The 13,008-nt window shown below is 33.7% G+C and overlaps 1 pseudogene; it reads left to right on the forward strand.

The window, feature by feature from the left end:
- The first annotated feature begins 5,202 nt into the window (after window positions 1-5,202).
- LOC106831532 (UBX domain-containing protein 2A-like) lies at window positions 5,203-6,245 on the forward strand (annotated as a pseudogene).
- Window positions 6,246-13,008: the final 6,763 nt, after the last annotated feature.

A 13,008-nucleotide genomic window follows, 5' to 3' on the forward strand; every position in this document is an offset into this window, starting at 1 on the left:
TTAAGACATAAATTAATAAGATATGGCCCAATCATATCTTGCAAGGCTCTGTCTGCATGCTGAGACTTTGCTACTGAAGAATTTAAATGACTTATTTTCATGAAGAGATTTAACTTTTGTGTGTGTGTGTGAGGAAGATCAGCCCTGAGTTAACCTCTGTTGTCAGTCTTCCTCTATTTCATGTGAGATGCCACCACAGCATGGCTTAATGATCAGTGCTAGGTCCACACCCAGGATCCGGCCTGTGAACCCCAGGCTGCTGAAGGAGAGAGCATGAACTTAACCACTACACCACCAGACTGGCCCTGAGATTTAGCTTTGTAAGAGGTATATCTGCTAGCCTTGTACAGGATGGTTTGGAAAGGAGATGATAGACTAAAGCCATGTGGATCAGTTAGCACGCAACTGAAATCATGCAGATGTGAGGTGAGGAAGGAGGAAAGAAAGATAAAAGAAATGGATAGCCCATGGAGCTATATCGAGGTAACATTTAATGCTATTGTTTGATGTTATATTAATCAAAGGAAAAATAATAATAATACACAGGATTTCTATTAAGATATTCATAAGGCAGACTCTCAGCCTTGGAAGACAAGTAAAACATTGAATAGGTGAGACAATCATGAAAGAACAAAACATGAGTTCTAGAAAGTTTCAAGAAAAAGACTTATAGACTTTGATGAAAAGAAGACTGTGGGGGATTAAATTTAGTGGACTGTGAAGATCAAATTGAAAACATGAAGTATGAGGTTTTGCTCAAAATGAGTGGAGTTTTTTTGTGAGAAAATGTTTCTTAACATAGATTTTTGCCCCAAGAACTTCAGATTAATGTTGTATATTCATGTCTTAAGAGAGAGTTCAAGGAAATAGCCTCAAGATGACCTGTCAATTTTCAATAATTTTCTGTATTCCCTCTTCCTCAACTCTTAGTCTTTTTCTAGATTAACATAAATGCATAAGTAGTAGAAGAGTAAGTTCTGGGCTACTTAATAAAGTATACATAAAATATGTACATTAATATATGTATATGCCAATATATAATAATGGGCATGTTTCCAGAATATGTAAAGGGCATTCAGAAATAAATAAAAAGCAAGGCACTTTAAAGGAAGAATTGGCAAAAGATTCAAATAAGTGCTTAACAAAAATAGTACTCAAGTGACCCTAAACATATGAATGTCACCTCACTAGAAGGGCAGAGGAAAATAGGCAATTTCTTGTATTGGAAGGGCATGGAGCAATTGGAACTCTCATACACTGCTGTAGGGAATGTAAATTGATAAAATCACTTTACAGAGATGGTTGGTAGTACTTACTATAGCTAACCTACTCATACCTTTAACCAAAGTACATACTTCTGTGTATGTTCCCACCATATATGTTCAGCCAAATACATCAAAAAGTCTATTAATAGCAGCAACGTTTGTAACAGCTAACGTCTGGAAAGCATCCAAATGTTTATCTGCAGTAGAACTGATTAACAAATTGTGATATGTCCATGCAATGGAATCCTATACAGCAATGAAAATGGACAAGCTACAACCAAATGCAACAATATGGATGAATAGCATATGCAAATTGAGGAAAGTAAGCTAGACAGAAATTATACACGTTGGAAGATCCTTTTTATATTTAAGTGCAAAAGCAGGAAAAAAATATATGATTTTAGATGTCAGGATTGTTATTATTCTTTTTGTGGGGAGAGGCAGTTGTAATCACCAGCAAAAAGAAGATCTGAAGAAGGCTTTTGGGAGCTGTAATTTTCTTTTTCTTCCTGTAGGTCCTTGTTACATGGGTTTGTTTATGTTCTCTAAATGCATCACCAGTGCAATTTTGATTATATACCATTCTAGATTTAGGTTATAAATTTAATAAAAATTTTAGTATTACAAAATAACCTGATAAATACTCTTAGAAGATTTGAGAAGCTATGTAACATATAGTGGTAAGTCTAGAACTGCTAAGCATGGATTGAAAATATGCATGTTTCACTAAAATCCATGAATAACTTACTATTACCTCTGCAAATCGAAGAAATGAAAGTGTAATTATTAGTTCTCCTTGAAAGAACACTTACAAATTACTATTATTTGAAATAAGCCTGTAGCTGAAAAGATTGTCATTTTCATTATTACAGGTAGCATAACTACTTTGAGGTTTTTTGCAAAACTGCTATAAATATTCAAAATCATCTGTTTATCATCCATTTAGTCAAGCATTTTGGCTCTGCAAAGTCAAAAAGGACACTCTCTTCTTAAGTGCCCTAATACTGGCCCTTAAAACCTAAGTTATTTCTGTTCTTTAGTTTGAATTCAAAGTTTAATGATCCATGCTTTAACCATCTACTTTAATAATAATAAAGAAGACATTGTAGGATCTGAAAAAAAAACTAGGCTAAAGTCCTCTTATAAAGACTTCTAATTACCCCACATTGTCACAGAATGAATATCCATTACCAATAGATTACCCCCCAGCCCCAGGAAATATCTGAGATTAACTGGAAACTCCTTGGGAAAAAGTACGTGAAGTCCCAAAAGTGTTTCTTTGTAATAAATGATGACAAAAAAGGTGGAGAAATGAAGGATCTAGGGAGAAGGTGGAACTGTTTGCACACCCGTGTGTCTGTTGGTACATGCCTACAAGAAATGTTTTCTCAGACAGAAAACAATTCTGCGTTTGTTCTTCTGTCTCTCTATATTATAGCTCTTTGGAGATACATAACCTGATTGACTTGACCAAGAATAGTCACATGCTAAATAGAGTGGGCTTCTAATTTATCAAATTCTGATTGTTTTTTGCATGAAACTGAGCCAAACATCTGTATTTTTATGCGACTATGAGGTAGAATGAGAACAAAACTGTGGCTAAAACACCCATTAGCAAAGGTGCAAGCCAGGCAAATTTTATATGTTAGCACCATACATCTTTCTAAAATTATGTTTTAAAATTGAAAGTGAGATTTCTTTTTTTTCGCATAAAACATAGCAGCAAGAAAACTTCATCACTTTAAAAATGAGGACAGGCTTATCTTCAGCACAACAGTAAGCTCAAAATGCTATCTGGTGAAAAAAATTCCAGCTGGTAACATGTCTTTCTGAGAAGGGATAAGACAGGTAGAGTGTTTCCCCTAAGACATAACAATGGGAAATAGACTTAGCTACCATAAAATTAAGTTAGATGAAAACAGCTTATATTTTAATGAATTATCAAATGCCAATCATGGGCTAGCATGATAACTTGAATTCCTTGAAAACCCCAGACATAAGAGAAGACTTTCCTCCACTTGTCAACACTTTTGACCTGTCAAGTACTCCTGAGAGGGACTAAGAACAGAGAGGATGGAAATACCAACTGTGCAGGATGCACGGCCTGCCAGTCAGTGAGAGTGGAGGAGAACGTAAAGCAACCTGCCTGTTTACCAAGCCCTGCATGACTACAAGGTTGTAGTTGGCTGTCCAGAGCAGTGTGCTGGAAAACCATCCACCAGCGCCCTGGGCCTTGATGTGATGAGAGAAGCTCTCTGCTCCTGGGGGAGAAAACGCAAACTCATCTGCCTCAGGTCCCTCACTGCCCATGACGCAAAAACTATCTGTCATGGGGGGAAAGACAGAAAAAATGAGCAGTATCCCCAAACCTATACGTCAATAAAAGGCCAAACCTGGCTACTACTGGGAGGCGGGCAGAAAGACTCTGCACTGACCGAAGACGAAAGCTCTCTGCTGCTATGGGGAGTATAGAAAATTTACCTATCACAGACTCTTTAAATTCTTGGCATTAAGCTATCTGCCCCTAAAGACTGAGGAGGAAGCACACCCATCTCTGGCTGTGCACTGCTATGAGGCAAACACTTGCCACAATTCAGAGGGTACCCAGACAATTTCTTTTGGTTCAGGAGCTTGCACTGAGTAGGAGGAAGTGATTGTTTGCCATGGAGGGGTAGGAATGTTGAGAAAGCCCAAGACTTGAGGCTCAAGGATACAGGGCCAGCTTCAGGTTGCACTGGAAGCAGGGAAACTAAAACATCTTTTCCCCACTGTGAGTCTTACATTAAGTAGCAAGCAACGCCCTACTGCCAGAGAAGAACAAAAGCAGAGGGAGGAACTCATCTTCACAAAGTCTTCCTGGGCCTGCTAAAAGCTGACAGTGGGGCAAGAAAACACGGAGAGAAAGCCTCGAGCATTCCAGCCTTCATACTAAGCAGAAAGCAGCAGCAGTCCATCACTAGAGGATTTTCAAATCTATGGTTCACTGAACATAAATGAAGTAACCAAAAAATCCAAACCCCATGCTACTCCAAAATAGATTGACATGGTATGGCCAGAATAGACAAAACAGAGGAAAGAATTAGTAAAATTGAAGATGTGACAATAGAAATTATCTTAAGCACAAAAAGTGAGAAAAAAAGAAATGGATAATTTAAAACCCATGGAATAATATCAAAACATTGAAATACACAAGTAGTGGAGACCCAGAAGGAGAAAAAAAAAGAAAGAATAGGTCACAACAAATATGTTAAGTGATTAGGTTGAGAATTTTATAAATGTTTGAAAACAAACCAAAAAAATCCCATGGTCTAAGAAATTTGGAGAATCTGAAGTGGCTTAAATACAAATAAAAACTCAGCCAGGTACACTGTAATCAAACTACTGAAAACTAAAGACAAGGAAAAATTTTAAAAGAAGCATGGGCCGATACAGACATGGAATGAATTGACAGTACAATGATAGCTGAATTCTCATAGAAACAATGGAAATCAGAAGACAGTGAAATTAAATATTTAAAGAGCTAAAAGAAAAACATCTGGAAGTCTATTTCCTATAAAACATAGTTTTAAAAATAGAGATAAGCTAAATAACAGAAAAAAAACTTAAAGAATTCATCTCCTGCAAAATTACACTACCAAAAAAATGCTGAAAAACAGTTATATAGTTTGAAGCAGAACGATATAAAGAATAGAATAAATAGAATACTAAATAAAAGAACTTCTCAAAAATTCCTATTTTTATACAAATATATCATTAAATTCTCTAAATTAAAGAAAAAAAAGAATAACAAGGGTTCAGGGCATCACATTCCCTGTGTCAGGGTTCCAGTGAAGTGGCTGTGGAGCCAGGTTGAGCAGGTTGAAAGCTGTAGCAGGGACTCAGGTCCCCTGAAGAAATTGAAGATGAGGCCATGGCTCCCAGAATAGGACAAAAGCGAATGAAAGATATAGATAATCTTGAAAGTATCAAGAATAAATGGGTTTGGGAGCCAGCCCTGATGATCTAGTGGATACAGTTCAGCACTCTCACCACTTTGGCGGCCTGGGTTCACGTTCATTTCCCAGCCGCGGAACCACATCACCTATCAGTTGCCACGCTGTGGCAGCAGCTCACATAGAAGAATTAAAAGGACTTACAAGTAGGATATGCAACCACACACTCAGGCTTTTAGGAGAAAAGGAACAAAAATAATGGATGGGTCTGAAAAAAGAATGGATCTGTGAAACAGGATCTGACAACCACTCTCTTAGTGATAATCTACAAACAAATTGAATATTTTGTTAACAGACATTGAAAGAAGCTCAGAAGATTGGTGCTAACTGCTTGTCATCCACGGAAAAGAACAGGTAAATGTCAGTATAAAAGATTATGGAAAAATGAATTCTAAGTGTCTAATGATTTCAGAAGTTATTCTGATGACTCAAGTCAGTGGTTTCTGAACTCCATCAAAAAGAGGAATTACCTTTAGAGTTACACGGGATTTTTGATTAAGAAGAGGTGGATATTAAAGTTGAAGATGAGGAAAATGAAGTAGGTATGTCAGTGAAGCCTATATTGCAGCCCTTCACAGGACAGGATCACAGACTGAAAAGCACCACACCAAAAATTTTTCTAAAGCAAAGAGTATTGAGGATGAGAATAAAGATACTCTGTCTGTTGTCCCACTAAATAGTCTGGAACACTTCACTAAAATACAAATCTTGTTAGCCAATTAGAAAAAGATCATCCAGAAATTTTATATTTCCCACAGGCATTTATAGCTATTCATGTCCCTCTAAATGCTGCTTGAGCTGCATCCTACAAATTTTGGGTAAGCCACATCAAAGACTTCATTGGAAAATACTAAGGATCTCAGAGAAGTTCTCCCTTCCTCTGGCAGCAGCATTTCCTTTCCTCAAGTTACTACATGAAACATTCACATTGGAAGAAGCAGATTTGCACAAGGCTGCAATCACCCGGAGACTCCAAAAAAAGAGCTAAACATTTTAGAGAACTTCCATTGCCTTAATTTTTAATAGACTAAGTGGAAAATTTGCAGGGAAATAATGATTGTAAGTGAACAAGCAGACAAAAATGGAGTAAAGTCATATTCACTGGACTTTTGGTCTAAGTCCTATTTTAGTCTCCAGATGAGATTGCTAAAAATAAATACAAATTAGCAGAGTAAAATGTGACTGGAGCTGTGTTCCTGGAAACCAATGCATTTTCTCCAAAACATTGTTCAGAGGGAAGAATGTACTTATTTTCAAATACCAATTAATCAACATAAGGTATATTATAATAGCTACATAATCAAGAATCTTAATATTACATATATTAGCAAATATGTTTGAAGCATTATTCATTCAAGGAGTATCCATTACCTTCCCACACAGCAGTGATTTATTAAAATGTTAGCTGTCTCAGATTTCAAAACAGCAATATTTTTAAAACTTCTATATTGCAAGTTAAAAGCATCAGTCATTATCTTATTACTGAGATATAAGCAGCAGGCTGCAAGACTTTGTCTTCACCTTAACTATGCCTAAACTTCACAGCACATTCAATTTTTATTCTCTAATGTCAAGATATACTCAAATGTTAATTTGGCAACTGTCTCTAAGTATTTTAATTTAAGAATAAAATTTTGTAGTTTATTAAAATGTCAAAAAATAATAAAGAAACATAAGTATATTAGTATTCTAAGGATGCTATAACATAATACCAAACACTGAGTGGCTTAGACAACAGAAACTTCTTTTCTCACAATTCTGGAGGCTGGAAGTTCAAGACCAAGGTTCCAGCAGGGATGGTTTCTCCTGAGGCCTCTCTCCTTAGCTCGCACATGGCTGCCTTTTCAGCGTGTCCTCACATGGCCTTTCCTCTATGTGTGCACATCCTTGGTATCTCTTCATTTTCTTATAGGGACACTCATCATCTTAGATTAGGGTCCTACCCTAACAACCTCATTTAACACTGACTACCTCTTTAAAGGCTTTATCTCAAAATACTGTCATATCAGCGGTTAAGGCTTGAACACATGAGTTTTAGGGGGACACAATTCACACTATAACACGACTTGTTATAGCATATGTAGAAGTGAAATATACAAAAACAAAACAGGTTGGAAGATAACTTTTTTAGAAACATATTGTGATAGAATACTTAAGTTTTTATGAAACATTAAAATATTTTAAACAGAATGTTCAAAGTTGAAGATCAATATTGCATTCTCTACTGCAAAACACAAACGTATACACATACATGCACATATGAGAGTTAAAAAGAAGGATGTAAGGCAAGGTAAAATAAAACGGTAGAAAAATTACTTGATTCCACCCACAATTTAAGGAGAGAACAGTGGAGGAACACGGCTGAGACAAGTCAAAAAAGGATGAGACAAGTCAAAATCAAAAAGCAGAATATTAGAACTGAATGCACACATATCAATAATTTACATTACATGTAAATAGACTAAGCACTCAAAGGGAAACATTGTAAGACTGGATAAAAAAAGCAAGATTCAACCATATGCCACTTACAAGAAACATTCTGTAAATATAAAGACACAAATAGGTTGAAAATGAGAGGATGCACATATGTTTACCGTGCATCAATTAAGCACAAAAAAGCTGTTGTTGATGTTCTTAAATGAAGAAAAGTTTAACTCAAGAATATAAGGAAGGTATTTAATATGCTTAAAAGGGTCAGTTAACTAAGAAGAGTCAATACTAAATTGTGTGCATCTTATGACAAAGCGTCCAAGAACATGATGAAAAGAAGCTAGAAAAAGAACAAGTAAGCTGATAGTAAGAAGAAAAAGGGAAAAAACCAATAACAGCATAAATCAATGATATAGAAGACAAACAAGAAAGAGAGAATCCATAAATGAAAGAATCACTAAAGTGAGAAGTTGTTTCTCCAGAAATATCAGTAAAACTCATGAACCCCTATCAGAATGATGAAGAAAAAAGGAAAAGAAAAAAACATAGATTACTGATATCAGGAATTAAAGAGGAGCCACCACTACATATGTCACAGATATTAAAATGATAACCAGTGGATATTTTGGGGAATTTTATGCCAACAAATTTGAATAAAAAATGGAAAAGAAAATTACCTTTAAAGACACAACCAGCATCCATCCAAGAAGAAAGGGCAACTTAAATATTCCTTTGTCTATCTAACAGTTGATTCATAAATAACTTCCTGCAGTATAACATCAGTTTTGGATTGCTTCATTGATTGGTTCAATCAGACAGTTAAGGAATAAAGAATACCAATCAAGTTTAAACTTTTTCAGAAAGTAGAGAAGGAGCAGAGACTTCCCAAGTCACTTCAGGAGGCCACTGCAACTCTGATAGCAAAACCAGACAATGATATTGCCAAAAGAAGAAAAAAGAAGGAAAATTACAGAACAGTATGTTTTATGAAAACAGATGCAAAGTCATTAAAATATTGGCAAATCAAATCTTTCATTACAAGAAAAAGAAAACACAGTGTCATCATGTGAGGTTTATACCAAGGCTGCAAGAATAGTTTTTCATCCAATATTACTGTTTCCTAACATTAATAGATTGAGAGAATATCATTTGATTATTTCAATGGATGCAGGGAAAGGATTGACAATGTAAAATGCCTATTTTTGATTAAATATCTCAGCAAGTTATGAACAGAAGGAGGTTTTCTCAATCTGATAAAGAACATCAATAAAAACTCCACAGCTAATTGATGTTAAGTTGGGAAATTAAACTAAGCCAATAGATCGATTTCAGGAGTATTGACATCTTAATATTAAATCTCTTAATCCATAGATCTACTATATTTCTATAGCTATTTAAATCTTTAATTTATAGCATCAAAGATTTTATAGATTTTAAATTGTATTTTTTTAAATTTCAGTTTTAATTTTTATTGATATAGGGATATAATTTATTTTTGAATATTAATTTTATATCCTGAAACATAAATTCATTTATTATCTTATACTTTTCTTGTAAATTCTTCAGTTTTCTATGAATACAATCTTATCTTGTAAGAATTCAAAGAATTTCATTTCTTCCTTTTTAATAACTATGCCTTTCATTTCTTTTCCTTGTCTTATTTAACTAATACATCTAATACAAAATGAAATAAAGGTGAAGTGAATTGCCTAGGAAAGACCATGAGGAAAATTTCTAGGGTAATTAAAGTATTCTGTGTCTTGATAGACATTCATGAAGACTGATTGCATAGTACTGAATATCCGAGCATTTCACCTTACACAAAGTATACCTTGCTTTTCTAAATCTTCCATATGAAAAATTATAAGTGAATAGAACACAGAAATTTAATTTTTGAGTATTCTTTTGTATTTTGAAAGTATTTTTCAACTTCTTACTATTTCACTCTACATCATACATCTATTCCTTTCAAAAGAAATTGAATTCTTACTACTGTGATAGTTTGCATCATTGACACCAAGTCCTTACTTCCATGTATTCCTGACCTTTGACCTTGCGATGTAACCGTGTAGTGTTCTTATATTCTGATTCTACACTTGTCTGTGTGCATTGCTTTGGCAAATAGAAGAAAGTGGAAGTTACAGTGTACCAGTTCTATGCCTAGTCCTCAAGAGGATCTGAGTGTTTGCCTTTGTTCTAGTTCATCTTTGTATTCCCGTCAGTACTTACACATGCTCTAAGTACTATAAGTACTTCAAAAATAAAAATATGCAAAATATTTTTTACAGACATTACCTAGAGAATTCTGGTACTTCTTTCAATAAGACCATTTTCTAAAAGTCACTAGAAAAGTACTTTTGATTCACTGTTAATTGTGATATATATCTAAACATTAAATTAAAATCCAAAATCACCTGACATAAATAATAGAAAGTGTTTAAAGTCCCAATGATGCCAGGTAAGGTGAAAAGATTCTTTAAAATCTTATATTTAAATACAGTATTTATTTTATTAGGAAGCCCTGTACCATAATTGGCAATAAAGTTAAGAATTTTAAGATGATTTTATTAATCTATTGCCAATTTCTACCTCTTTCAGGAAATTTTACGTATCTGTGTTGTATTTCATATCATAGATTTATTTATTGTTTGTATATTCAACAGATTTTTGAGCATCTATTACATATGTGGCACCAATGCTATGTATTGGGACTTTTAATTAAAAGTATAAATGGCTTCTGGATTAATCGTCTTAAAATCTGTTTTCAAAAGGTCATTGTATTTTGGGAGGAGTAGAATAATGTTGCATACCTCTCAAATACAATAATATTAATACATAAAAACCTGTTAATTCTGCCCAGAAACTCCATTGAAATGTCTAAGAATCTAATCAATCCACTATCTTAAATTGGGAAATTGGTTTACTCTGGTAGTAATCTGTCACATATTTAATATTTTTTCATTGTATCATACAGAAATATTGTATATTAATAACTCCTACTTAACCATAATGCGTTTAAAAATGGATTAATACACATAAATATTTGAACATAGCAAAAATATTGTCTCTCATAGAGATTTCCTGTTACTAACACCATGTATACATACACAAGTGATTGTGGCTGTGTTCTAATAAAACTCTATTTATGAAACAGTCCATAGGCAGGGCAAATATGGCCAGTAGGCAGGAATTTGGGGGCTATTCATCTAGTGTATATTACAAATAATTTTCTTTACTCAATTCTTTACAGACTGATACTTTTATATAATATAATTAAAGTGAAATACTGGAGAAATGGAATTAAAAATATTAAACACAAGCAAGGATTTGCAGTTTTAGGGTCGTCAGAAAATAAATTATTCTCCCCATTTGTTATTAACATATGTAAATGCTCACTCTCAGTTTCAAGCTATCGAGGCAGAGCCATGACAATTCATGGACCTGCACTGACCTGTGGACCATACTTTGTGAAGCTCTGCTCAGAGCAAAAGGCAGTGACACATCTCTCTAGTGGAAGTCTATTGTCCCTAGACAAGGATGGACAGGTACTCTTCACGTTCTGGGTTGTTAGCCTTTTGTTTTGCCAAATATATATTTTTTAATGAAATCTGCTCACAAATTTAGCATGGTCTGCTCATTTTAAGGTAGTGAGTGTTTCATGATGGACTGATATGCATTGTTATTAAAAAACAGCCTTGCCCAGAAATTGCAGTTTATCTCTGTCATTCATATATTAACTACAAGCTAGTGCTTGTTTGCTTTTAAACTTACATTGATACCATTGTTCATCTTGGCCATCTCTGAATATGTTCTAATACACTGTCCCTATAGTTTAACTTTTTGCCCACCACAGGGTAGAAACATCCATGTAATTAGTGAACACAACTGTTAATCAATTGGACATTGCATCCTTTTTTCATTTGTTTAACAGACACACTAATCTTATGGGTGAATATATGTTTCAAAGAAATCTAATCATAAAGAACCAAACATTGGAATTCCACTTGGTATTTTCTTGCCACTTTGTAATTATATTTGCCCTTTGTGTTTCCCGTCACCGAGTTGGCTGATTGGCTAACTTCTCTGTTATTATTTTCTTCCTTTTGACCTTCAAAAACTAGACAGACTGATTAGTGATAGCTGAAAAGAAACATTCTCTGCAATTATTTTTTTGTTAATCAAATCATGAATAATATTCAATTTGTTCTTATGTTAATATCTACTTGCTTGTTTGAATTGAGTAATTATGTTATGAAATATGCTATTTTCTAGGCAGAATTAATGCAAATGACTTGATATTATGATAATATAAGAATGAGAAAAACTGCATTAAAAGGGAAATAAACTTATAAAATCAAATTATCTGGAAAAGTAGACTATATTTAATTTCGACATCATTTTCTGTTGTGTAAATCTTTATTTAATTTGATTATTTGGAATAAATACATAATATGTCATAAATTCTTTTAAATAGTAATAAAAGAGTAGGTAAGAGTGTTACTGAAAAATTTCAAGGTCAATAAAATGACCACAGAATGGTAATCAGTGAGTTATATATGGGTTATAAAAAAGAAGAATATAAAATTACAAGAGACTGAGTATATGAGTTTTCATAAACATATTATAGAAAAAACATTTAGCGATTTACATTAAAATGAAACTAAAGTGAAACATTTTATAAAATTAAATTTAAAAGAGATTTACTGATGTGAACTCATTCCATCAAAAAGAGACTGCTTTTAGCTTTGTAAATAACTGGGCCTAGAGATTGAGTGAACCTACCTGGAATCAGTATTGTGGAATGATATGAAATGAATTCTAGTGCTCACATTTTCATCAATAACACTATTTCCCTTTAAAAATATCTAGATTCCTTCGAGAGTGCTGCTTCCTTGACCTGGGATGCAGAAAACTCAAGATATCCCTTACATCTTATGCTACAGAAATAATACTATATCTTTTAAAATAAAGTTCCCACTGACAATGTATGATACTTTGACTAAAAAAAAGAGAATAATTATGGTAAGTTTTAAAAATTGCATTTGCATGTAAAAAGCTTTGAGATCATAAATACTCACGAGAAAATTAATATTAATATAAAATTTATAAAAAACGTAGTAGATAATTTTAATACTAAAGAACATTGCCAAAACTAAATTAGTTTGCAATTTTATTAATTGTAATAAATTAGGAAATGCTGATATATATGGGTATTCAGTTTCATCTGCTATCTAAGAGTCTGTTTATGAAACAAGGGTTGTGGTTTTCAATACCTATCATAGTGGAGACAGATGGATCCAGAGAATTTCAAGCAAGCCAAG

Source organism: Equus asinus, chromosome 10 (genome assembly GCF_041296235.1).
Source record: "Equus asinus isolate D_3611 breed Donkey chromosome 10, EquAss-T2T_v2, whole genome shotgun sequence".
NCBI lineage: Eukaryota > Metazoa > Chordata > Mammalia > Perissodactyla > Equidae > Equus > Equus asinus.